Here is a 26,688-nt window from a genome sequence, read left to right on the forward strand (position 1 = left end):
CACCTTTTATACTCCCTTCTCAATGCACCCAGGAACTGCTTCCTCCCTGCTCCTGCACTGCAGGGTTCCCCTTCCTCAGTGTTCCCTCCCCCCACTCCAGCCAGGGACAGGGACTGTCGTGCCCATCTCAGGGGCATATTGGTCGCCCTGCCCCACGGCAATGTGGTGTAATGCATGCGGGTGTCGGGTCCTGATCCACACTCCATCCTTATCTGAGAGTGAGATATCACACCTCTGGGTGAGGTGCAATACGTCTGTAGCAACCGAGCCCTCGGTGCTACAGTTCCATTTATCTTCAGCCTAGGTGACGTATTGTGATACAGGGCCGTGATTTTGGCTATAAAAGGGTCCCCTAGACCCCTACCCCAAGCTTTTTAAGAGAATCATATATGGCGTGCCAGGAGACTCTATGGAATGCTTTCTCAGCATCCAACGAGAGTATCTACTTACAAATTTTTAACTGCATCTAGCCCAGGAAATACTTTGTGCCTAGTAGCAGTGTCTGCTAGTCAGCGGATTATCCCGGCTGTTAAGCAAGCTACACCACCTGTAGTTTGGACACTTAATTTTTTCAAAGGAAATGCTTCGGGACCACGGTATACTTAGTGAAGAGCATCAGGAGGCACCCCAAGGCATAGGGGCTGGGACTGGCAATAGGATGCCTTGCGGTGGATAGCCGAGCTCGATCCTTATAAAAGCTTTTTAACTGCAGCAGCTTTAGTGGACGCTACTGGAGCTGGAATTACGCGGCTGCTGGCATGAGACTTGCCCTCCAATAGATCCTTGTAAATGGATTTAAAGTGTATTCATTCAAATTAGAGGGACAATTTAAATTAAAAAGCTTAGAGCTGCCTCCACCACAGGGGGGCTCTCTCGACCCACCAGCGGACAGGCACCAGTATTGGGAGAGGGGGGCTGGCCGTCAGGGTTCACCGCGGCTCTGGCACAAACCCGGCGACACGGAGGTGGCACGGGCAGGAGCGGACTGGCCGTCTCGGCTTCTCACTTTTTGGATTTTAGAAGGGCATGACATGCCTATATCTGTGTCTCCCCCTCCTTTTACTCCTCCACCTCTTTTCTTTTCGCATGACTATATGTACTTGTCACTTTTCCATGTGTTAGTTGTGTCTTCTGAGCAGTTTGTCAGCTTTTGGACACCTTTGAAGGTGTTTTCTATGTGTTTCTATGTGTTTTTGTTTGCCTGCCATTGGTTTTAACGGTGTTCGAAGGTGTTCGACGAACAGTTCGACGAACAGTTCGGCGAACACACGGGTGTTCGACGAACCGAACCGAACTCGAACACTACGGGGGTGGCTCAACACTATTTGGGACATCTGGAAAACAGCTTATTCGGAGAAGAAGAGGTGAGCGCTACCACCAGTCTTGTCTCATGCCAACTGTAAAGTATCCTGAAACCATTCATGTGTGGGGTTGCTTCTCAGCCAAGGGAATCGGCTCACTCACAGTCTTGCCTAAAAACACAGCCATGAATAAAGAATGGTACCAGAATGTCCTCCAAGAGCAACTTCTTCCAACCGTCCAAGAGCAGTTTGGCGCCCAACAATGCCTTTTCCAGCATGATGGAGCACCTTGCCATAAAGCAAAGGTGATAACTAAATGGCTCATGGAACAAAACATAGAGATTTTGGGTCCATGGCCTGGAAACTCCCCATCTCATCAAGAGACTGGTGGACAAACAAAAACCAACAAATTCTGGCAAAATGCAAGCATTGATTATGCAAGAATTGACTGCTATCAGTCAGGATTTGGTCCAAAAGTTGATTGAGAGCATGCCAGGGAGAATTACAGAGGTCTTGAAGAAGAAGGGGCAACACTGCAAATATTGACTTGCTGCATTAACTCATTCTAACTGTCAATATAACCTATTGGTACTCATAATATGATTGCAATTATATTTCTGTATGTGATATAAACATCAGACAAACACTAATAAAAACCAGAGGCCAGCAGATCATGTGAAAATATAATTTTGGTGTCATTCTCAAAACTTTTGGCCATGACTGTAGACAGACAAGGTATATGCTTTTGGCATGCACAACCCGAAGGCAACTCTATGTTTTCCCACAAACCAATACTATTAACAGTTGTGACGAAGCACAGAGCCGCAGGCTCATCACTTACTCAGGCAGGCCACATGCATACGTTCTGCCGAGGGCCTGTCAGAGACTGGCACATGCAGGTGACGTCAGTGGTGTGATGACATCACTGCATTGCATCGCCAGCGTCCAATAATAGACTGGATAGAAGAGAAGACAGATGGTGTAAAGGATGAGGAGCCTGGATTAGATGAGTAGAAGGATTTTTTTTTATTTTGGAGGGGTTGTGGGGGACCACCACACAATATGGGAGGCTGATAAGGGGACAATCATACTATATAAGGGGGCTGTTTAGGGGACAATCATACTATATAAGGTGATGTTGAGGGACCATCATACTTTATGAGGGGCTGTGGGGTGCACCATCATACTATATAGGGTACTGTTTGGGGGACCATCATACTATATGGGGGACTGTTGGGGGGACCATTTTACTATATGGGGGGCTGTTGAGGGACCATCATACTATATACTGGTTTGTGGGGGATCTTCATAGTGTGTGAGGGCTGTGGTGGATATTATACTGTGTGGAGGTCTATGGGGTACATTATACTATGGGGGGGCTGTGGTGACCTTCATACTGTATGGGGTGATTATGAGGTAAATCAAACTTAATCAGGTGGTTATGGGGGACATCATACTTTATATGGGGGTCTGTGGTGCACCTCATATTGTATATTGGGGGCTGTGGTGACCATCTTACTGTGTGGGGTGCTGTGGGGCATCATACTTTGTACAGGGTTTATGGGGTCATCATACCGTGTGGGGGCATAATACTCTACGGTGGTCACAAAAGGGGTATCATAGTGGGTGAGACCACTTAGGGACTTTAGTAGGAGCAAAATAACTAAGTGCTGCAATGCATATCCTTCTCCGTTACTTAAAAAAATGGGAGATATGCCCTTCTGTGACTATGATGTGATTGGACTTTTTCTATGGGGTCTCTTATTTCTATTTTTGCACCTGCTCCAGAGCCTTATTACAATAAAGAGACACTGAGGGTCATTATTAGGGTACGCTCACACTAGCGTATTTAAAAAATGTTGGCCGAATTTTTTTCACTTGTAATCTGTGTGCTGTTCATGTGCAATCCGTTTATTCACTCAGCAGTTATTAATCTTTCACAGAACCACTTACAATTTCCTATGCTGCAGAATTGCATGTATCCATAAAAATAGCATGCCATACTGAAGGTCCATATGGCATGCAATTTTTTTCTCACTCTCATCAGATTTCAGAGTGAAATCGCAGCATGTGATTCACACCTGAGAAAAAATATGCGGATCTGTACTGCCTCATTGAATAACATTGGGCCAAGTGCAATCTGAGTTATAATCCAGTGTGAATGAAACCTTATAAGGAGGCACAATGGAAAGTCATTATTGTTACAGAGGAAGCAAGGAGGCATTATTATAAGAAAGCACAGGGGGTGTTTGTGTTATTATAAGGAGGTGCAGGGTCATTAATATAAGGGGTCAAGGGGAAGTATTATTAAAGGAGGCATAGGGGAATTATTATAAGGTAGCAAAAGGGGACATTATTACTGTATGGTGCTGTACAGCTGTAAGGAGGCACAGGGTAATTAGGGCTGTAGCTCACAGGATAAAACTAATGTTTGCTAGGGGGCGACAAGTGTCCAGGAGGAGAGGGGTCCCATGTCAGCTAGTAACTGTTCACAATGATGGGAAGTACTGCTATATGTAGATAAAATACAGTTTTTGTGCAATTTTCTCTAAAGCCTTTGCTAATTTGGAGCGTGGCTTGATGAGACCTGTGGGCTGCCTGAGTCAAACCACATATTATGCCCGTGAATTATCACAGAGGGTGCTAGTGTGTAGAATCCAGGTACAATGTAAAGGGTATTGCCGTGTGAATGACATGTTTATGATGCTTTTACAGCATGTATGTAATCTGGATGTGATGTGTACAACATGTATGCAATGTGTGACATCTGCACAGCATGTATGCAACGTTTTACTGACATTCACAGGAATTTAAATGGCTAATCAGACTTTACTCCTCTTTTGCATTGAGAGGTGAGTAGGGCAAATTATATCATGTCTACTGATACCTGTCAAGAGGAAAGTGCACATGTCCCAGCAGTACAACTGAACAAATATATTTGAGTGTAATTGAATTTTACTTAATTATTCCAAAATTGTAATTCATTTCCACATAGGTTCTGTAAAATGGTGGCCGCTGGCTGCCATTTTTCTGAACTGTAAAGGGTCATAAAAGTTTAAAAAGAAAACAAATTTCTTTCCACCCATCTGGTTCTTGTTGCATCTTGTTATCACCGTGAACGCTGAATCCAAGGACCTCTCATGGTAAACGTGGACTTCTGGCTCTGATGAGGCCCTAGAGAGTTCTGCGCCCTCACAAGCCCATCAGAGCTGAAAGTCCCTGCCTAGCATGGGGAGGCCTGGGACTCCGCTCACAGTGGGGCAGGTGGTGAACGGTGAGGTATTTTTTTTTCTTATGTTTACTAGGGTCTGGGTCTAGAGAGACCACAGAGCATAAGAAGAGAGAATAACTTCTCTCCTAATCAAATTTCCCATGAAAATCCACATGAACAAAAGAATATGAATTTTGCCTAATCCGCTCATCTCTACCCAGCAGATATTAGTAAATATGATGTCACCTGTAGTGTTGAGCCACCCCCGTAGTGTTCGGGTTCGGTTCGGTTCGTCGAACACCGGGATGTTCGATGAACTGTTCGTCGAACTGTTCGTCGAACACCTTAGAACACCGTCGAACACCGTTAAAACCAATGGCAGGCAAACAAAAACACATAGAAACACATAGAAAACACCTGCAAAGGTGTCCAAAAGCTGACAAACTGCTCAGAAGACACTCTCTTTAAAAAAGCCGGCCGGCAAATTCAGCAGCGGCATACACCGGTACCCGACAATTTAGACAAGAAGGAATAGAGCATCACACATAGATTAGATAGATAGAAACATGTCAGTCACACATATAAGAAGCATAGTGACAGTGTTGGTTACTGCACTTGTCATTTAGTGTAAAGGATTTATTAAAAAAAATATTAGTGTTTTCATGCACCGTCTCTTTAAAAAAGCCGGCCGGCAATTCAGCATCTGTACCCGACAATTTAGAACAGAAAGAATAGAGCTTCACACATAGATTAGATAGATAGAAACATGTCAGTCACATATATAATAAGTACAGTGATAGTGTTGCTTACTGTACTAGTCATTTAGTGTAAAGGATTTATTTAAAAAAATAATAGTGTTTTCATGCACTGTCTCTTTAAAAAAGCCGGCCGGCAATTCAGCAGCGGTACCCGACAATTTAGAACAGAAAGATAGAGCATCACACATAGATTAGATAGATAGAAACATGTCAGTCACATATATATGAAGTACAGTGATAGTGTTGGTTACTGTACTTGTCATTTAGTATTAAAATAAAGGATTTATTATTAAAAAAATTGGCGTGGGGTTCCCCTTAATTTTAGGCTCTAGCGGAGGTTAAGCAGACGGCTGGGGCAGATGTTTGAAGCCTGGGAAGGGGGTAATACCCACGGAGCTTCCCAGGCTACTAATATCAGCCCCCAGCTGAATACATAGCCTTTACTAGCTATTAAAATGGGGGACCCCCCAAAAAAAATGACGTGGGGTCCCCCCTAATTTAATAGCTAGCAAAGGCTAGGCAGACAGCTGGGGGCTGATATTAATAGCCCAGGAAGGGAGCCATGAATATTGGCCCCCTCCCAGGCTAGAAACACCAGCCCTCAGCCGCCCCAGAAATGGCGCATTCATAGGATGCGCCAATTCTGGCACTTAGCCTCGCTCTTCCACGCTGCCCTGGTGCGGTGGCAGGGGGTAATAGGGTTGGGGTTGATGTCAGCTTATAATGCCAGCTGACATCAAGCCCAGGTTAGTAATGGAGAGGCGTCTATAAGACACCCCCATTACTAACCCCATAGTCAAAGTTAAAAAAAACACAAACACCCAGAATAAAGTCCTTTAATTGAAATAAAGACACAATCCTTTATTGTTCTAAATTAAACCATACTTACCATCACGCCCATTCCAGCTGAAGCCAACGATCTCCTGCAATAAAAGAAAAATAATAAAGCAACCTCATCCTTACCTTTCCATGGTTCCCACGACAGCTTCAGCTCTGCTACATCGAGATGACAGGCTGGACCGCAGCAGAACGCTGCCATCCAGCCTCTCATCCCGCACACACTGAGAAGCGCAGGCATGCTTGCGCTGCTCAGCGTCTCTCTGTGACGACATCCAGATGAGCCGAGTTCATGTCCAATGAACTCGGCTCACCTCATGCACGTCACTGACAGCGTGGGAAAATTCTCACGCTGAAGCGGTGAGTGCAGGAGAATTCTCCCACGCTGTCAGTGACGTGCATAAGGTGAGCTCATGTCCAATGAACTCAGCTCACCTCCTGCACGTCACTGACAGCGTGGGAGAATTCTCCTGCACTCAGCACTTCAGCGTGAGAATTTTCCCACGCTGTCAGTGACGTGCATGAGGTGAGCCGAGTTCATTGGACATGACCTCGGCTCATCTGGATGCCGTCACAGCGAGACAGTGAGGAGCGCAAGCATGCCTGCGCTTCTCAGTGTCTGCGGGATGACAGACTGGATGGCAGCGTTCTGCTGCGGTCCAGCCAGTCATCTCGATGTAGCAGAGCTGAAGCTGTCGTGGGAACCATGGAAAGGTAAGGATGAGGTTGGTTTATTATTTTTCTTTTATTGCAGGAGATCGTTGGCTTCAGCTGGAATGGGTGTGATGGTAAGTATGGTTTAATTTAGAACAATAAAGAATTGTGTCTTTATTTCAATTAAAGGACTTTATTCTGGGTGTTGTGTTTTTTTTAAATACTTTACTAGAAATTCATGGCGGTCATGTCTAATACTGGCGTGACCCCATGAATTTTGGGCTTGGGGCCAGCTGATAATACCAAGCTGGCCCTAACCCCTTTATTACCCAGTGAGCCACCGCACCAGGGCCCTGGATGAGTTGGGTACAGCGCCAGAAGATGGCGCTTCTATGAACGCGCCATTTTCCGGGGTGGCTGCGGACTGCAATTTGTAGCGGGGGGGGCCCAGAAAGCTTGGGCCTCCCTGCGCTGCAGATTCCAGCCCCCAGCTGCCTAGTTGTACCTGGCTGGACACAAAAATAGGGCGAAGCCCCACGTACTTTTTTTTTAATTATTTCATGAAATTCATGAAATAATTAAGAAAAAAAGGCCTTCCCTATATTGTTGTGTCCGGCCAGGTACAAATAGGCAGCTGGTGGTTGGGGGCAGCCCGTTCCTGCCTGCTGTACCTGGCTGGACACAAATATAGTGCGAAGCCCCAATTCAATTTTTTTTAATTATTTCATGAAATTCATGAAATAATTAAGAAAAAAAGGGCTTCCCTATATTGTTGTGTCCGGCCAGGTACAAATAGGCAGCTGGTGGATGGGGGCAGCCCGTTCCTGCCTGCTGTACCTGGCTGGACACTAATATAGTGCGAAGCCCCACTTCAATTTTTTTAAATTATTTCAGGAAATTCATGAAATAATTTAAAAAAAATTGACGTGGGGCTTCGCACTATATTTGTGTCCAGCCAGGTACAGCAGGCAGGAACGGGCTGCCCCCAACCACCAGCTGCCTATTTGTACCTGGCCGGACACAACAATATAGGGAAGCCCTTTTTTTCTTAATTATTTCATGAAATAATTTAAAGAAAATTGACGTGGGGCTTCGCCCTGTTTTTGTGTCCAGCCAGGTACAACTAGGCAGCTGGGGGCTGGAATCCGCAGCGCAGGGAGGCCCAAGCTTTCTGGGCCACCCCCGCTGCAAATTGCAGTCTGCAGCCACCCCGGAAAATGGCGCGTTCATAGAAGCGCCATCTTCTGGCGCTGTACCCAACTCATCCAGGGCCCTGATGCGGTGGCTCACTGGGTAATAAAGGGGTTAGGGCCAGCTTGGCATTATCAGCTGGCCCTAAGCCCGAAATTCATGGGGTCACGCCAATATTAGACATGACCACCATGAATTTCTAGTAAAGTATTTAAAAAAAACACAACACCCAGAAAAAAGTCCTTTAATTGAAATAAACACACAATTCTTTATTGTTCTAAATTAAACCATACTTACCGTCACGCCCATTCCAGCTGAAGCCAACGATCTCCTGAAATAAAAGAAAAATAATAAAGCAACATCATCCTTACCTTTCCATGGTTCCCATGACAGCTTCAGCTCTGCTACATCGAGATGACAGGCTGGACCGCAGCAGAACGCTGCCATCCAGCCAGTCATCCCGCAGACACTGAGAAGCGCAGGCTTGCTTGCGCTCCACAGTGTCTCTCTGTGAGGGCATCCAGATGAGCCGAGTTATTGTCCAATGAACTCGGCTCACCTCATGCACGTCACTGACAGCGTGGGAAAATTCTCCTGCACTCAGCGCTTCAGCGTGGGAGAATTCTCACACTGAAGCGCTGAGTGCAGGAGAATTCTCCCACGCTGTCAGTGACGTGCAGGAGGTGAGCTGAGTTCATTGGACATGAGCTCACCTTATGCACGTCACTGACAGCGTGGGAGAATTCTCCTGCACTCACCGCTTCAGCGTGAGAATTTTCCCACGCTGTCAGTGACGTGCATGAGGTGAGCCGAGTTCATTGGACATGAACTCGGCTCATCTGGATGTCGTCACAGAGAGACGCTGAGCAGCGCAAGCAAGTCTGCGCTTCTCAGTGTCTGCGGGATGAGAGGCTGGATGGCAGCGTTCTGCTGCGGTCCAGCCTGTCATCTCGATGTAGCAGAGCTGAAGCTGTCGTGGGAACCATGGAAAGGTAAGGATGAGGTTGCTTTATTATTTTTCTTTTATTGCAGGAGATCGTTGGCTTCAGCTGGAATGGGCGTGACGGTAAGTATGGTTTAATTTAGAACAATAAAGGATTGTGTCTTTATTTCAATTAAAGGACTTTATTCTGGGTGTTTGTGTTTTTTTTAACTTTGACTATGGGGTTAGTAATGGGGGTGTCTTATAGACGCCTCTCCATTACTAACCTGGGCTTGATGTCAGCTGGCATTATAAGCTGACATCAACCCCAACCCTATTACCCCCTGCCACCGCACCAGGGCAGCGTGGAAGAGCGAGGCTAAGTGCCAGAATTGGCGCATCCTATGAATGCGCCATTTCTGGGGCGGCTGACGGCTGGTGTTTCTAGCCTGGGAGGGGGCCAATATTCATGGCTCCCTTCCTGGGCTATTAATATCAGCCCCCAGCTGTCTGCCTAGCCTTTGCTAGCTATTAAATTAGGGGGGACGCCACGTCATTTTTTTTGGGGGGTCCCCCATTTTAATAGCTAGTAAAGGCTATGTATTCAGCTGGGGGCTGATATTAGTAGCCTGGGAAGCTCCGTGGGTATTACCCCCTTCCCAGGCTTCAAACATCTGCCCCAGCCGTCTGCTTAACCTCCGCTAGAGCCTAAAATTAAGGGGAACCCCACGCCAATTTTTTTAATAATAAATCCTTTATTTTAATACTAAATGACAAGTACAGTAACCAACACTATCACTGTACTTCATATATATATGTGACTGACATGTTTCTATCTATCTAATGTATGTGTGAAGCTCTATTCTGTCTGTTATAAATTGTCGGGTACCGCTGCTGAATTGCCGGCCGGCTTTTTTAAAGAGACGGTGCATGAAAACACTATTATTTTTTTTGATAAATCCTTTACGCTAAATGACAAGTACAGTAAGCAGCACTGTCACTGTACTTCATATATATGTGACTGACATGTTTCTATCTATCTAATCTATGTGTGATTCTCTATTCCTTCTATTCTAAATTGTCGGGTACCGCTGCTGAATTGCCGGCCGGCTTTTTTAAAGAGACGATGCATGAAAACACTATTATTTTTTTTGATAAATCCTTTACGCTAAATGACAAGTACAGTAAGCAGCACTTTCACTGTACTTCGTATATATGTGGCTGACATGTTTATATCTATCTAATCTATGTGTGAAGCTCTATTCTTTCGGTTCTAAATTGTCGGGTACAGGTGTATGCCGCTGCTGAATTGCCGGCTTTTCATGTTTCACTGTTGGCACTGTTCCCATCGATTTGGGCAATCACTGTAATGCCACAACCACCATGGCTGTGGCATTACAGTGAGTGGCAGACAATCCCTGCATGATTGGTGCTCTAAATAGCGCCAGACATGCAGGACACGCTTTTGGTGCACGAACAGTTATCGAACATAACCTCGAACAGCCGAATTTTTTGCAAATCGTTCGGGTTCGTCGAACAACTCGAACACCGCCCAAAACAGCTCGAATTTGAGATTGGCGAACAGTTCTAGTCGAACACCGCTCATCTCTAGTCACCTGCCCGACTCAGCTATTGATGCAAAAGTGAGCGAAGACAGATTTACCCATTAGTGTGTGAGAGATGTGTGCATCATGTATATAATGTGTGAGTGATGAGTGTGTTATGTATGTAATATGTATGTATGTAATATGTGTGATGTGTGTTCATTATGTATGAAATTTGTGAGAGACATGTGCGCATCAAGTATGTTATGTGTGAGTAATATATTTGTATCACGTGTGAGGTGTGTGTGACATGTGTGCATCATGTGTCTTGGTATGTAACTGACTTTGGCACATCACGGGTATTTGTCATGTGTATAATGTTTGAGTTACAAGTGTTGCATGTCTCTAAAACTTGCATGGCATGTGACTAATGTGTGATTGATGTGTGTTTGTAGCATGTGTGCTTATGTAAAGGTAACTTATTATTGTGTTATTTAAGGGAACTTGTCAGTTAGATATAGCTAACTAAACGAGTGGTATGCTGGGTATATTGTATTTTGTTACACTGTTAAACATACCCCTTGATAAATTAGCCTCCTTTGTGTAAAAAATTGATGAACGACATTCGTGCCAGTCAGGTGGGCACTACCGCAGTAGAGTCTATAGGGTGTCCAGATAGAGGTAGGACCTCTGGTGGAGGTCAGCCCACAAATCTTTGGTGCTCATCTGGTACTTAACTCGCACCTGTACCTCCAAGTCACTGCTAGGATGCGTCAGTGGGTACACCCTAGAACCCCATCTCAGTAGGTTGGCCATACCAGGTGAGAGTAGCTGTTAGTTTTATGGCCCACTTTAAGTGTTTACCTATGTCAGGGACATCAGAGACGACACTGGGAGATCACACAATATCTCACCGTTGCCGTCACTCTGTCAGGATTTCATCAGGGATTGGCAAGCACACGATCCTGATTACTCACTACGTAGTTATCGGCAAGCGAGCAGAAAGTGTATGGCGTCACACCTCCGGATTCCAACGCATGGAATATGTGTATACACCCCTGTACGGTTACTGCCAGCTTGTACAGGTATTGCCAGCTTCACGATAGCCCGGCCAAGTTTGAACTATAATACAGGCCTGACAGGACGCCTGCATTTTGGTAGCGTATATGGCTTCAGGGGAGGGAACGATTACAGGACAAAAGAAACAGGACTATTAAATTTTATACTTAATCCAAAAGGGAGGCAGTGTTATGAAAAATATACAAGGATTTTACAAAGGGGACAATACAATACGTATGCAGTTACACAAAATAATAAGGATTAAAGAAGAAACTTACTATACAATTTTAAAGACGATTCAATATAAGTGGAGGGGAGACATTCCAGATTGATTTGACCGTTACCAAACGGGATCCGTTGCTTATAATAAATATATACCCCCGGCAATGAATACTGAGCCATTCTCAGTGGATTGTTTTATGCTGAAGGGGGAGCCTGGCCCACACACCCCCTATGCTGGCATCACGTGGGCTGGCCTTCAAGCCTTCACATTTTTATTAAAATTGCTAACTTCTGGGATAACTTATTGCTCGTTGATAGCAAAAGCTTGCAAACGATGCCATATTTCCTGTTATGAATTTGCCTTTCTTTAGAGGTCACACATCGCGTAGCTGCGATCCATTATTCCGGTACTTTTGCGCCACAGCTCCCTGAAGGGGCTCACAGTGACGGGAAAATAAGCATATTGTTCCTTGGCTGACCCTGCCACTAAAATTATAGGCCCCACTATTATCGGAATTATGGAACTTCCAATATTCCATATTTCAGGTCGGCTCCGTCCCGGCTGGCAGACCTCTGTTAAATTCCCTTTGACGTCCTGGGAATAAAGTTTCCTCAGCTAGATGTAAATTGTCGCAGGTCTGTGTCAGGGGAAAGCACACTCGAATTCTAATTGGGTTTTTAGCACCTTTCCTTGTGCTAGCATTTGTTTACAAGCCCCTTCTGCTGTGTGGGCTAATTTGCATAAGAGCAGATGGTCCAGGTGTCAGTTCTTGGTCCTTCAACAAATGGTGGATAAGGGAGGGGTGAGAGGAGCTTCAGGGGGAGAAAGAATATTTTCAATATTTTCTTTGACAGTAAAGGTAACTTATTGTGTTATTTAAGGGAATTTACCAGCTAGATACAGCTAACTAAACCAGTGGTATGCTGGGTATATTGTATTTTTTTTTTAAACTGTTAAAGAACTTGTCCAATACTTTATATGAACCCCCCAATGTATCCCCCCGGGGCCCAGAAGTGTTTTTGTAAATACCTTGCGGTGCCTTTTCTGCCTCTGAGCGGCGCTATCGGTGGTCACTCAGAGGCATCACGTGACCTGTCACTGATGTCATGTCAAGTGACGCGCTCCTCGCGGTGGATGGTGGGCTGTGAGCGGGTGTCACGGGTGTGTCAGAGGTGACAGATAGTCGCCCTACAGTGGCCTGTAGGAGATTTCCACATTTGGCATTGCAGACTGCTTCCTAGATATGAGGTTGTCTTTAGGGCCCAGCGACTACCTCCTTCTGACCTGGGTGTATATATACCTGGTCTCTCTAGGTGGGCGTCGCCGGTTATACACATTCCTTCTTGGAACTTGGCTGAAGTAGCATCACATCCTCTTTAAAGTAGTGAGGCCGTGTGCCCTGTTGGAGTTTCTTCTAAAGCTAAGTTGTAATTCCCCTGTATTGTCTTCCCCTTTTGTCATTAGAGTGCTAGTGGAGGTTGACTAGTGCTCATCTCCTTTCTTACCCAGTTGTAGCCTTACACCAGGGATAGTAGGGCGAGGCACATGATCAGCGACAGCTGCGGAGGCTGTATAGGCACGGTAGGGGAAGATAGGGTGACGCTAGACCAGTTTAGGAGGTCACCACTTCCCCTTTCCCTAGGGTCCGGGCTCCCTTTACCTTTCCCCGCTGTATTGCATTCACACCTGGTGTGACAGCGGGGTTACCCTGTGCGTCACACCCAGCATCCACGCTCGCTTTCCCAGTGAATGAGGAGAGGGAGAGCGTGCGGTGGATGCCGGGTATGACGTGATGGGTAACCCCACCCACAGCCCAGCATCCACCGTGGAACGCAGAAGTGAGTACCCCCTGCTGCAGCCGGAACTTGACGTGACATCAGCGGATATCAGAGCCGGCTGCAAAAGGGGTCATGTGATGCCTGTGAGCGGCCAGAAAAGGCACCACAAGGTATTTAGAGAAACACTTATGGGCCCTGGGGGAATACATTGGGGGATCATATAAAGTAGTGAACAACCCCTTTAAACACACCCCTGTATAAACTAGCCTCCTTTGTGTAAAAAATTGATGAATGACATTCGTGCCAGTTAGGTGGGCAGTACCGCAGTAGGGTCTATGGGGTGTCCAAATAGAGGTAGCACCTCTGGTGGAGGACAGCCCACAAATCATTGGTCCTCATCTGGTATGTAACTCGCACCTGTACCTCCAAGTCATTGCTAGCATGCGGCAGTGCGTACAACCTGGAACCCCGCCTCAGTAGGCAGGCCATACCAGGTGAGGGTAGCTGTCAGTTTTATGGCCCACTTTAAGGGTTTACCTACCCGTGTATGTGAAGATTGTATTCAGCAGACTGTGGGAAGAAACCATCTAAGATTCAACGGTCAGAAAAGCGAGTCCCACAAAAGCATTATGGAGCTCTGAGAAGGTGCAGCGAGGCACATATAGGACACTGCTGACCATCCATTGCATTCCTACCTATCTCCAGTTGTCTCAACTAGCTCTTGACTTGATAGGTACGGATGAGAGAGCAAGGCTGATGACCTCACTTTAATCCAAGTTAAGTGCAAGTCATGACTTCAATCATTGTGCTTCTAAGTGGCTATGGGGGAGCGGTGAAGCAATAGGTATGGAATCATTGGAAGCTGTGGAATCATTAGAAGGTGCAGTCACAAACCTGCACACAGGTAGCTCAGGGCATAGGGTCACTCCCCACTAGACCAAAGTAGCAGTGGAGTCCAGCAGCCCCCTGGTTGTTAGGATCACTTTTCTCCCCTCCATGGAGAAAGGGGCTAGAAAAGGTGCCTCTAACATAGTCTGCTTCACCTTGCCCTGGCCAGCCTACTGCAGCTGGCGGGTATCCCTCATAGCGGTGGACCCACAAAGAAGAAAATGATTGTACTGAACCTTGGCTTATGGAACATAAGAACTCCGCTAGATAATATCAAGGCAGACAGACCAGAGAGAAAACTGACACTGGTTGCTAACGAGGTAGTTCGCTACAACTTGGACATAGCAGCTCTCAGGGAAACGCGCTTAGCAGATAAGGGTCAACTCACAAAGCATAGTGGTGAATACACACTTTTCTGGAGTGGTCGAGGCAGCACTTAAGGATGAGAAGAAGGCAAGGGATTTGCTATCAAACGTTAACTTGTCTGAAAACTTGCCCAGCTTCCGGAGGGCATCAACAGCTACTTGATGACACTGCAGCTCCCATTTACAAACAAGGAGCGTGCTCGTCTGATTTGTGCTTACAGTATGCTCCCACCATGACCAATCCAAATGACGTTAAGGATAAGTTCTATGACTATGAAGAAGATAACACACTTATCTCCTCAATCCCACAGTCAGACAAGCTAATTATACTCGGAGACTTTAATGCCAGAGTGGGAACAGACCATCAAAACTGTGAAGGAGTCATTAGGAGACGCAGCATTGGCAAGTGTAAAAGTAATGGCCTTCTGCTCCTCAAGACGTGTGCCACACATGACTTTACTATTACTGCTGAAATATGCAAAGCAGGCACCCTGTACTGATGCAAATAATGACTAAATTATTTCAGTCCATGTGAAGAAAGGAACAGGTTCCACAACAGCTGAAAGATGTCAGCATAATCCACATCTACAAGAGAAAAAGCAACCGCCAATCTTGCACCAACCATCAAGGCATCTTCCTTCTGTGCACTGCTGGGAAGATTTTGGCACGTCGCTTGCTCAACCACTTCCTTCAGCACCTTGTGCAAGGTCAATGTGGCATCCGTGCTGAATGTGGATGGCAGATAAGGTCTTCGCGATGTTTAAACTCCTGGAAAAGTGCCAGGAGCAATGCAATGACTTTTTCATGACCTTTGTCGACTTTACCAATGCTTTCGACAAAGTCAGCAGAGATGGTCTGTGGAAAATCATGGGAAAGTTTGGCTGCCTGAGAAAATTCATCACAATCATCCAGCAACTCCATGATGGTATGATGGTGAAGGTCCTGAATGATGGAGACAAATTGGAGGCCACTGCGATGATTGAATCTATGTTAGGTCCAGAACTGACAGCAAGCTAATCAATCCCAGACGACTGAATGCTGTTACAAAGGTGCATGAGACTGTCATCCATGAGTTTTTGATTCCTGATGATTGCGCATTCAAAGCCAGCACAGAGCAGCAGATGCAGCGTGAAATGGACTGTTTTTCACAAGATTGCAACAACCTTGGTCTCATTATCATACTAGAAGAACCGAAGTTATGTACCAACCTGCTCCAGGAAAACTATACCAGGAGCCACGGATTATGGTGAAGGAACACAACCTCGAAGCAGTCGGCAATTTCACCTATCTGGGTAGCACACTCTCCTGCTGTCACAGGGAAACCGCAACAGAGAGGGGTCAGAAAATTGTGGCGTGTGGATACACATGCACTTGCACTGGATGGATCTGCTTTACCTTCCAGTTAGCTGTGCAGATTTCCCTTGCTCTGTTGTTGAAAGGGTTAAATAGTTCTGTTTGTTTCCTAGTGCTCTTTATCGGGAGTTATCTCAGCCGTTCTGAGTTCACCACTCTCCTCTGGTATAAATGCTCACCTCTTAGCTTGAGTAGTGCCAGTGATCACTTGGCTTGGAGCTGGATGTGTGAGCTGTGTGAAGAGAGATGTCTAGGAGTCATCTCTGGAGATATCTGTTTGGAAGTTTGAGTGTTTTTCTTACCTTATCTCCTATTTTGTTTACCTCACCTTATCCTTGCTGTTTCTTTTCTCTGTGTCTTTATGTTAGAGCAGGACTAGCATTCCTGCTGCCTTACGCACTAACAAGGGTCAATCTCAGGGTAAGATATGGATAGGAACATGATCACCACATGGGGTGAAATAACTCGTCTAGGGATGCTAGGGAGATTAGGGTTGCCCAGGCCAAGTGTCAGAGGTGCTCCCCTTTAATCTTTCCCTAGTGGCAGAGCTCCCCTTCCCTTTAGTCTCTTTGTGTACCGTCTTGCTTCTGGCAGAAGCGTGACACCACATATGTGGGCGAACCTTCAGGACCCGGATTTGCCTCATCAGTCACCTCCGAACCCACAGCCACTGATCCTGAAGTCATGTTCATCTTTGATTATGAAAGAAAGTCATATCCTGAAACCAGATTTACCGTGCTTGACGTTGGAATGCTCCTTTGTTAAATGGAACCTCAGCATCCAGTCGTGCATTTGGAGGCAGTGAATGGGTGTAAAGGGGGCCTGTGGCTATATGCACCACTACTGTATACCTCTTAGAAGGCTGGATGTCAATATTGGCAAGTAATATTGTATAAATAAGTATAAATAATGGTAACAATTTAGCAGTGTCTATTGCCAAAAAGTAACAACTAGAGATGAGCGAACTTTTCAAGGTTCGATTCAAACTTATTGACGAATTTATCGATGTTCACCAAACAGTTTGTTGAACATTTCCAAACCCCATTGAATTCAATGGGAGGCAAAACCAAACGCATAGACAACACCTTCAGAAGGGCCCAGAAGCTGCCAAAACAGCTCAAATTAGGAGCAGACACCAGGAAAAGTGGCATCAATTGACCCACAGTCTAAATTTTATAATGACACAGCAGCAGTCAGGCATGGGCCATGCATGACGTATCAGGGTATGGGCCAGCATTTACAGCTTTGAATTTAACTTCAAATTAATATGAGATGGGTGAGGGACCGGTGTAGGCTTGCTGTGCTGGGAGCCTTGATACCTCATGCGACAGCTCAAGCTGCTTTTCTGCTCAGCCACACTCAGGTTGCACAAACATCAGTTTCATAGAATACTATTGGTAGAAAAATGTAAGTGTGAAGACACGGGGTCTTCCATGGACGTAATACTACTCAGACAACACAGGGTGAGGGTAAAACAACGTGGCAATATTTATTGAACCAACAAAATGGACAATAAACACACAGAACAGTCCCAGCAAATACCTAAGATGGTAAAACATTACACATTCTCACCCTTCTGCTCTGCCCGCCTGGGATAGAACAGCTGCAACTTTGGGACTTCCAGGGCCAACTACCTCAACAAGTGGCCCCCCGGTTCTGGCGGGCCCCCACAGAGAGAAGGTAGCGGCAAGCCTAGGAAGCTAGCAGTCCATCAAGGTATGCGGCCAGGAAACCTGAGGGTCCCACCCTGGCCTCTCTGAGTGTTTCCATGGGCCAGATGACCGGTTGGTCCCAATTTGGCTTCTCTGAATGTCTCCATGAGTTCCAGGTGACCAGCGGGTCCCACCTGGCAACCCCAAACAACATATCTATGGGGCCAGGTGTCTTCATCATCCCAACCTGGTCTTCCCAAATGTATCCATGGGCTCTCTGATGGTCAATGGAGCAGATCCATATCTTTCCAGTCAGGGCCATATACCCTTAGGTTGGAATCATGTAGAATCCAAATCTGTGTCTCTTTGGTTAAAGCCATGCTTCCAAGCTGATGGTATCAGAGAGTCTGATCTTTGATTCTCCTTGCAAAGTCTCTTTCAATTATCTTTGCAGCAGGATAGACAAACCCTTTTTATTTTTAACATATGTGGCTAAGGTCATCAGTCACAGGTTGGAGGGGAAAGGGCAGCACTCACAGGGCTCAGGTCTCATTGTTTGAGCTAATCTATTTACATAGTATGTATCTTTCCTGCTCTTTAAATTCACATCTAGCTGGCGTAGTACAATAAGTCAATAGCATACTAGCAAACATCATTGTTTCCAAACAAAGACAAGTCAACATTCACTTTTATACAAATACTGGTCTGTTCTTCTTTACCAGCCACAGAAATACACATACATTCACAAGTCAACATAAAGATAATAGTGTATTTCTCTTGGCTTAACAAATCTAATTGTCTGGCTGATTAAGATAATAAGCTGTATCGTCTCAGTAAGGATAGTAACACAGGTAGTTGACTGATCAATTGACCCACAGTTGAAATTTTGAAGCGGCAAAGCAGCAGTCAGGCATGGGCCATGCATGAGATATCAGGGTCTGGGCTAGCATTTACAGCTTTGAATTTAGGTTTAAATTAAAACCAGGTGGGTGAGGGACTTGTGTAGGCCTGCTGTGCTGGGAGCCCTGATACCTCATGCAACAGCTCAAACTGCTTTTATGCTCAGCCACACTCAGGAGGCACAAACATCAGTTTCATAGACTACTATTGGTAGAAAAATTTAAGAATAGTAACACAGGTAGTTGACTGAAAGTGCAGGCCTGCCAGTCTGGGAGCCCTACTGCTACAGGCAACACACATGAAGGAAACCTAACTTGGAGTCTCCACAATTCAAAAAATTATTGCCATACACCACCAAAGTGGCATCAATTTCACCAGAGTAGAAATAGTATAATAGGGACTGACACCCCTTCCACTAGAGGAAACACACCAGATGGCAACCCAATCAGATGTCTCCACATTTCCAAAAATTAGGGCCATACACCACTAAAGTGGCATCAATTTCACCAGGGTAGAAATAGTATAATGGGGAACGACATCCCTTCCATTACAGAAAACACACCAGATGGAGACCCAACAAGGAGTCTCCACATTTCCAAAAATGAGGGCCATATACCACTAAAGTGGCATTAATTTCACCAGAGTAGAAACAGTATAATGCGGACTGACACCCCTTCCACTGCAGGAAACACACCAGATAGAGATCCACCCAGGAGTCTCCACATGTCAAAAAATTATTGATAACATCAACAGCAGTAGCAACATCAGACACAGAAGCCACAACAAAGATGTCACAAACTGCAATAACGCGAAATCAATGTAGCACACTAAAAACTACACTATTGCCTAGTCTGTACTGTCTGCGATTGGGGTGCAAAAGTCCTTGGAGACCCATGACTTGTTCATCTTGTTGAAAGTTAGGTGGTCTACACGTTAAGGGGACATCCGGATGCGCTTATCCATCAGGACAGCACTAGCAGCGCTGAAGACATGTTCTAAGAGAACGCTGGCTGATGGGCAAAACCTCCAAGGCATGGCAAGTAAGCTCAGGCCACTCTTCCATTTTTGAAGACCAAAATGCAAAAGGGTCCAAACCCTCCCTGATGTATTTGATATTGAACTTGAGATATTCCTGCACCATCATCTCCAGTCTATCACTACGTGTCAGACATGTACTCTGTTGTGCTGGTGCACAGGCTTGTCTAAAAAATGTGTGAAATGACTCACAGAAATTGCTTCTGCCACTTACGCTGCTGCTTGTGCTGCTAATGTTTGTGCATTGATGAATTGATGTTACCGGGATTAAAAGTCTACAACTGAGATGCATACTGTGTGCCTCACTGCTTTCTTGGGTAAAACCACCCTCAAGCGTGTTTTGATACTCCAGCATGTGCACGTCCCTTTCCAGGGCAGTAAGCATCTGGCAAAATTTACTTCTGTACCGTGGATCTAACAGAGTGGTAACCCAGTAGTCAGCAGCACTATTTTGAATCCTAACAATATGGGGATCATGTTGCAGATAGTGCAGCAAGAAGGCGCTCATCTGTTGGGCTCTTCCATGAGGTCCAAGCCCATGATGTGTTGATGGAGGGATAACACTGAAGCTTGTTTCCTCCGTCCCCTCTTGCCAACCATGGACAACAGAGAGGGGATCATTATCATCTTCATCCGCTGACTATTGCGTGCTCATCACCTCTTCCTCCTCGTCCTCCAGCATTGGCTCCTGCACCTTCACTAACAGTTTGTCTGGTACCACAAACCCCTCTCGATCACTGTGATCCACCCTCCCTTGCCAACGACAGTCTGAAACTTAGAGATATTGCTATCCCTTCCGCATCCTCCTCTGCTTCCTCCTCTTTCACTGAGAACATCACCTCCTCCAGTAGACTATTCAAAGTGTTCTCTTTGTAGATAACCATGAAGATAACCAGAATAGTGATGCTGATTACAGCATTGTCAGCGATAACCATCTTAGTAGCCATTTCGAAACTGTGCAGAAAGGTGCAGAGGTCCTTAATCTGTGCCCACTCCTCAAACGTGATTTGCATCACGTCCATACTGCGTTTGCCCAGGCTATGCAACATGAGATATGGTGTCAGGGCTCGTCGCTGCTGCCACAGTAGCTGCAACATGTGCAGAGTGGAATTCCACTGTGTCAGCACATCGCATATCAATCAGTTAACCGGTAAGGCCAAGTACCTTTGTAGCAATGCAAGTCGAGGACCCGCGGGGTGCAAATGGCAGAAGTGAGTACATAGCGACCGTGCTTTCTGCAGCAGCGCATCCCGGCCAGGATAGTGGCATAGAAATTGCTGGACCTCAAGATTGAGGACGTGTGCCATGCAAGGCACCTGTGTGAGGTTGCCCCGGAGTAGAGCCGCCAGCAGGTTCTCACCATTCTCGCACATGGACTTCCCTGGCTCCAGGTTCAGTGGAGATAGCAATTGCTCAAACTCGGCCTGGATAGCTGTCCACAACCCTTGATCTGTATAACTGCGATCTCCATGGCATATTAATTTTAACACTGCCTGATTGCGATGAGCCCTAGCTGCGCAGTACAGAGGTGGGGGGATTCTCTCTGCATGGTTGGAATGCTTATCTCATTAAGACACAGGTTGAGGGAATAGGTGGAGGCCCAAGAGGAGGGGGAAGAGGCAGAAGAAGTGGTGGAAGTATTAGATACAGAGGTTTGTGCCGCAAGACTTGGGGATTCCAAGACTTGTGAAGCAGCCCCTTCCCCACCTGCCCTCACAGCCACAAGAGTCACCCAGTGCTCAGTCAGCGAGATGTAACGCCCCTGGCCACGCTTGCTCATCCAGGTGTCTGTGGTGAAATTTATCCTGGCAGACATAGATTTTTTTCAAGGAACGGGTGATGTTGTGTTGCACATGCTGGTGTAGAGCAGGCACATATTTCTTAGAGAAGTAATGGCGACTTGGCAACTGTTACTGTGGGACTGCGATGGCCATCAGCTTTTGGAAACTGTCTGTATCCACTAGGCGGAAAGGTAGCATTTCCGTGGCCAACAGATTGGAGATGGAGGAGTTCAAGTTCTTAGCTTTGGCATTTGTAGGATAAAACAATCTTTTATGTGACCACAACTGCGGGACTAAGGGCTGGCTGCTGTGCTGAGAAAGGGTGGAGTAGGATGAACATGACAAACTGCTGGACTGTGAGTAAGGTGCAGGCGGAGATGTTACGGTTGATTGAGAAAGATGTGGTGTGCTCGGTGAAACAAAAGCTGCAGGCATGTCCACTTCCGTAACAGCTGACCGGCTCTCACTCACCCCGACTGGAGCAGGTAAACAAGTGGAGGTTCTGTTTCAGAGACCTGTGTGACAACACTTTGCAGGGTGATGGAGGAACAATAAGCAGCAGATGCGGTTGGTGAGGTTGTCTAGTCCGCATTTTATCACAGTGAGATTCCCAAACTATGTCGATTGCGCATGTGACGGTTCATGCATGAAGTAATCAAATTATGGCACTTTTTGCCTCTACTGAGTTGTTTTTGCAAAGTTGGCAGTCTCAAAAAAGGCTGAGGCTAGGCAACTCTTGCCGCCCCTGCGAACTGCAGACCCAAAACCGCTGCTGGCCACAGCTAAAGTTGTGCCTGATGATTCAGTGCTCGTCGTGGTTGCATCACTTCATGTCTGTGTGGGAGGTCGCAATCTAACCTCCTCATCTTCCTCCTCTTCTTCTTCCTCCTCCTCCTCTGCTGAGCTACTCAGCTGCATGCCTAAGTGGAATTGACCAAGTGGGATTGACAACCTCATCATGACCTTCTCTGTTCTCCCACTCCTCGCCCTGAAAGTCACCCTCCTCCTCTTCCTGCCCTGACAGCACAGTATTGTCCATGTGCACGTCAGGTATCTGAATCTCATCAGGATCACCACCCCGGGGGTTAACATCTGGTGATGAAGGTCAGGATTCTGCTCAGACCCTACTTTGCTTATCGCCGGATCTAACAGAAAAAAAAATTGGCCATCGGTGCAGATGCTTTCCTCCTCTTGAGTCTGTGAATCTTTGGAGCAGACCTCTGATGCCAATGGCATAGAATGTGTGAACTGCTCTGCAGACTCACCCATCTGTGGTTCCCTACAGTCAGTTGGGCGGTTGGAGAGTTGTGACTTGGAGGGAAACAAGGGTAATTAGGGTGCCACCTCTGAGGACTCTACTGTGTGTAATGTTGAGGTGGAGGAAAAGGGGGAGAGGCCATTTGATGCAGCGCTTGCCATCCACTGGAGCACATGCTCTTTCTGGCCCTCATGTACAAGGTGTACCGCTGTGCGGATGCCAAAGAAAGGGAGTGAAGTAGCCCATCCAGTAACAGAAGTTGTCAGTTGTCTTTGAATAGGACATGACCGTGTTTGTTCAGTAGAGTTTTCACTAACATTACCACCTACCCCAGGTACACCTCGAACACCAAGCCTATTCCTCCTTCTACCACGACCTCGCTTTTTCCCACTCATGTTGGATGTAACCTTCCCCTCTTTTAACCAGTTGTTTCAGAACCCTAGGCCCAGACCTGTTACTAAATTACCAATCAGTATTTATGTGCTCAGATAGCATGCTCCAGCCACACTATCAGCAACCAAAATTTAGATTTTTAATGTGAACTCCTGGATGAAGCAGAAGATCAGCACAAAACAATTACAAGCTCAGATGTGGCCTTGTTTATGTAGCACAGTAGTTCCAGAAAAAAATTATTTTGTAATGTGGAACCCTGGATAGAGCAGAATCTAAGCACAAAACAATTACAAGCTCAGAAGCGGCCTTGTTCATGTCGTACGGTAGTACCAGAAGAAATTTAAATTTTTAATGTGAACTCCTGGATGGAGCAGAAGATCAGCACAAAACAATTACAAGCTCAGACGTGGACTGGTTTCTATAGCACGGTAGTAACAGAAAAAAAAAAAATTCTACTGTGGAGCCCTGGGTGGAGCAGAATCTCAGCATAAAACAATTACAAGCTCAAAAATTTTGAGTTTCAAAGGTGTACCACTGCATGGAGCACTATATGCTGAAATATGGCCTGGTGTCTCTGTCTGGACCACACTATTAGCAAAAACTATTGATCTGCCTAAGGTCGACTTCACAGCCATACAGGATCCTATCTATCTAAACTATCTGACTTACAAGCAACCATCTAGCTAACTATCTCACTCTCTCATTATCCAGTAGCAGCAGAAGGAGCAGCCTCTCTGCGCTGTTAGACTGACAAAAACGGCGCCCAAACAACATGTCCGCTCTTTATATGGAGAGGGACATGTGACTTCGGCAATGTTATAGCAGAAGATGAGGCCCCTCAAATTCAAAGACCCCATCTATTCTATATAAGTCTGAAAGTTACTTTAGGTCAAAATAACACCAGCAGTGAATGTTCCTTCTTGAATCAATAATGCGTCCTTGCTAGTCATCAGAATGTATCTGATTAAATGTGTCTAATAAAATGTGTCCGAATAAATGTTTTAACACAAGCATAGACATCACAAGACTAGAAACTAGTCTTTGTGTGCTAAAATTGTATAATCAAACCATATATGGTAAATCTGTTTCCTGCCTTCAGAGTGGATATAAACCCATGCTTTGTAATAAAGTTTAGAGCTTGTTTGACACACATCCTGTCCTGTGTCTCAGTCTCTCCGAGCTCGTAATCCAAAGGATAGAAGACTCAGAATGCAGTGACCACAGCTGGCGCCCGAACAGGGACCTTGAGTTAATCTACCCAGGGGTGCTCGACCGGTCCGAGACGTGGGACGAGTGAAGCTCTCTGTTAGTGATATATACAGCGCTGAGGTAAGAATAACTGTTATATTCTACTTAATTATATCACTGCATAGAAGAGACTCCCTCACCCCCGAGCGGTCGGCTCCCCAGGTAATTCACAGATTGTTGTCTGGCTCAGGTCCCTTTGAACCAGTAGAATTCCCTCAGATAAATTGTCAGTCCTGCCTTCTATCCTTTGGAAAAACTTAAGAATGAAAGTATGGATCCGATGATTGTGTTGTGGGTGTGTATTGGGATCGGTGTTTTTGGTCTGTTTTTCTGGTTGGCGTATAAGTCCTGGAAGGCTAGTAGTAGACTGAGGAGTCTACTCTAAGTGAGGAGAGCCAAAAAAAAAAATGGGGAGCCAAAATGCCAAGGAAGGCATTATAGCCAAAGACTTAGTGGTACGCAGAGAAGGGAAACAGGCACTGATTGGAATTGACAAAATATTGTGTAAAGCGGGAATGAATGAGAATGGAGAGATGAATGGAGAGAAATGGAAATCCTTCTTTAACTGCTATCATGGATGGCTGAAAGATAGGGGTCTGTTGAAGACAGTAGATGTATGGATGAATGCATGTGCTCATTTTGAAGGAAAAATTGAAGAATTAGGAGACGGACGTTACAGACTGACAAAAACCGGAATGACAGATTTTTCTCTCTGTCCGCTTCCGAAGTCACCCAGCTCACCCACACCCCAGTACCAGAATTCTCAGGAACCCAATTGTTGGGTTTTCTCCAGGTGTGGACAGCAGAACCCCTTGACAGTAGACATCTGTGTGGCATGTGGAGGACCGAGACCCCACCCAGCTAGTCTATTCCCAATGAGGACGGTAGTTGTGCCAGGAGCACCGGGAGCAGCAGCAGCAGCGGGGGGGGACGCAGTTGTTCCAGGTCAGGAAGCTCGCACAATGTTAATGTATAGACCATGGAGTCCTTCAGAGCAGTTGGCGTTGATCTCCCAGCTGCCAGACCAATCCCAGTCCCCTATGGGTTTCGCTAGAATGATCACCACCATACAGGATACGTACCATGCCACTAGAATAGATCTGCAAGGGGTAATTAAGGGGAAATTGGCAGATGAATCTCGGTATGACAGACTGACGGCCGAAACTTATAAACAATATGGCAATAGAACGGGCCCTGATGTAGCGGAGGCTAATGATGCAGCAGTCGGGGTTCTGTACGTAAAAGCGTTGGTAAAAGCATGCAAAGACAGGCAAGCAGAAAAGCAAGTTACACTAGAAGATAGAGTGCAGGGGAAGGAGGAAGATCCTAAGGATTATTTCTATGCATTAAAGAAAACCTGGTCAGAAATGGGGTTCAACCCCGGAAATAAGACTAGTGAGAGGGTATAAGCAAGTGCTTTCATGAATGGACTAAATAAGGAGATTGCAGAGAAGGTAAAAGCAAGTAGACCGGACTGGAGATCAGTGAAGGCAGAAGATTTAGCTAGAATAGCTCAGGGGGCACAGCATGACATAGCGCAGGCAAAAAGAGCTGCCAAAATACACATAGTAGAGACGACCCCCAGAAACAACAGCGGCAGAGGATGGACTGAAGGAGGAGGACAGAAACTGTGTTACGGATGTAAAAAGCCAGGACATTTTAGAAAGGACTGTAGGACCAACCCGTATCCAAATGCTCAGAGTACGGGTCCTCCAGCCGACCAAACAACGCCCCCATAGGATGAGGGTAGCTTGCACATGAACCCCCTCATCTCCTTACCCCCAACTCCCAGTTGTATAGTGCAGGTGAACCTACCAGGGGGACATGAAATCGATTTCCAAGTAGATACAGGGGCCGACAATTCAGTAATTACGCAAGGTGATTGGCCATACACTGACACTGATTTTTCACATCATGTCATTGCCACCCCCTTCAATTCTCCATCTGTCCTTCTCCCTGTCATTAAGAGAATTACCCTGCAAATTCAAGGAGCTACTGTACATAGCAGCTCATGGTATCGCCCCGAAGCCAATGTAATCTATTGGGAAATGATGTGTTGTCCCAATTACAAGCACATATTGAGTATCATCCTGATGGCACTGTCACCATGACCCCACGTTTAAAACCAAGTACCCTTTGCAAAATTATGTCACTAGATATTGCCAGCATAGAAGAGTTCAACCAGTAATGGTAAAATTAAAACCAGGAGCAATTTTGCCTCAACAGAAGCAGTATCCCCTTAGCTCGGCTCAGGAGAATGCCATAGCCCAGCAAGTCCAAAAATTACTACACAGGGGAGTCCTAGTCAAAACCCAGTCCCCTTGCAACACTCCCCTG

This window comes from Phyllobates terribilis, unplaced genomic scaffold (assembly GCF_046119375.1).
Source record: "Phyllobates terribilis strain yellow unplaced genomic scaffold, ASM4611937v1 Scaffold_3__8_contigs__length_932513732, whole genome shotgun sequence".
NCBI lineage: Eukaryota > Metazoa > Chordata > Amphibia > Anura > Dendrobatidae > Phyllobates > Phyllobates terribilis.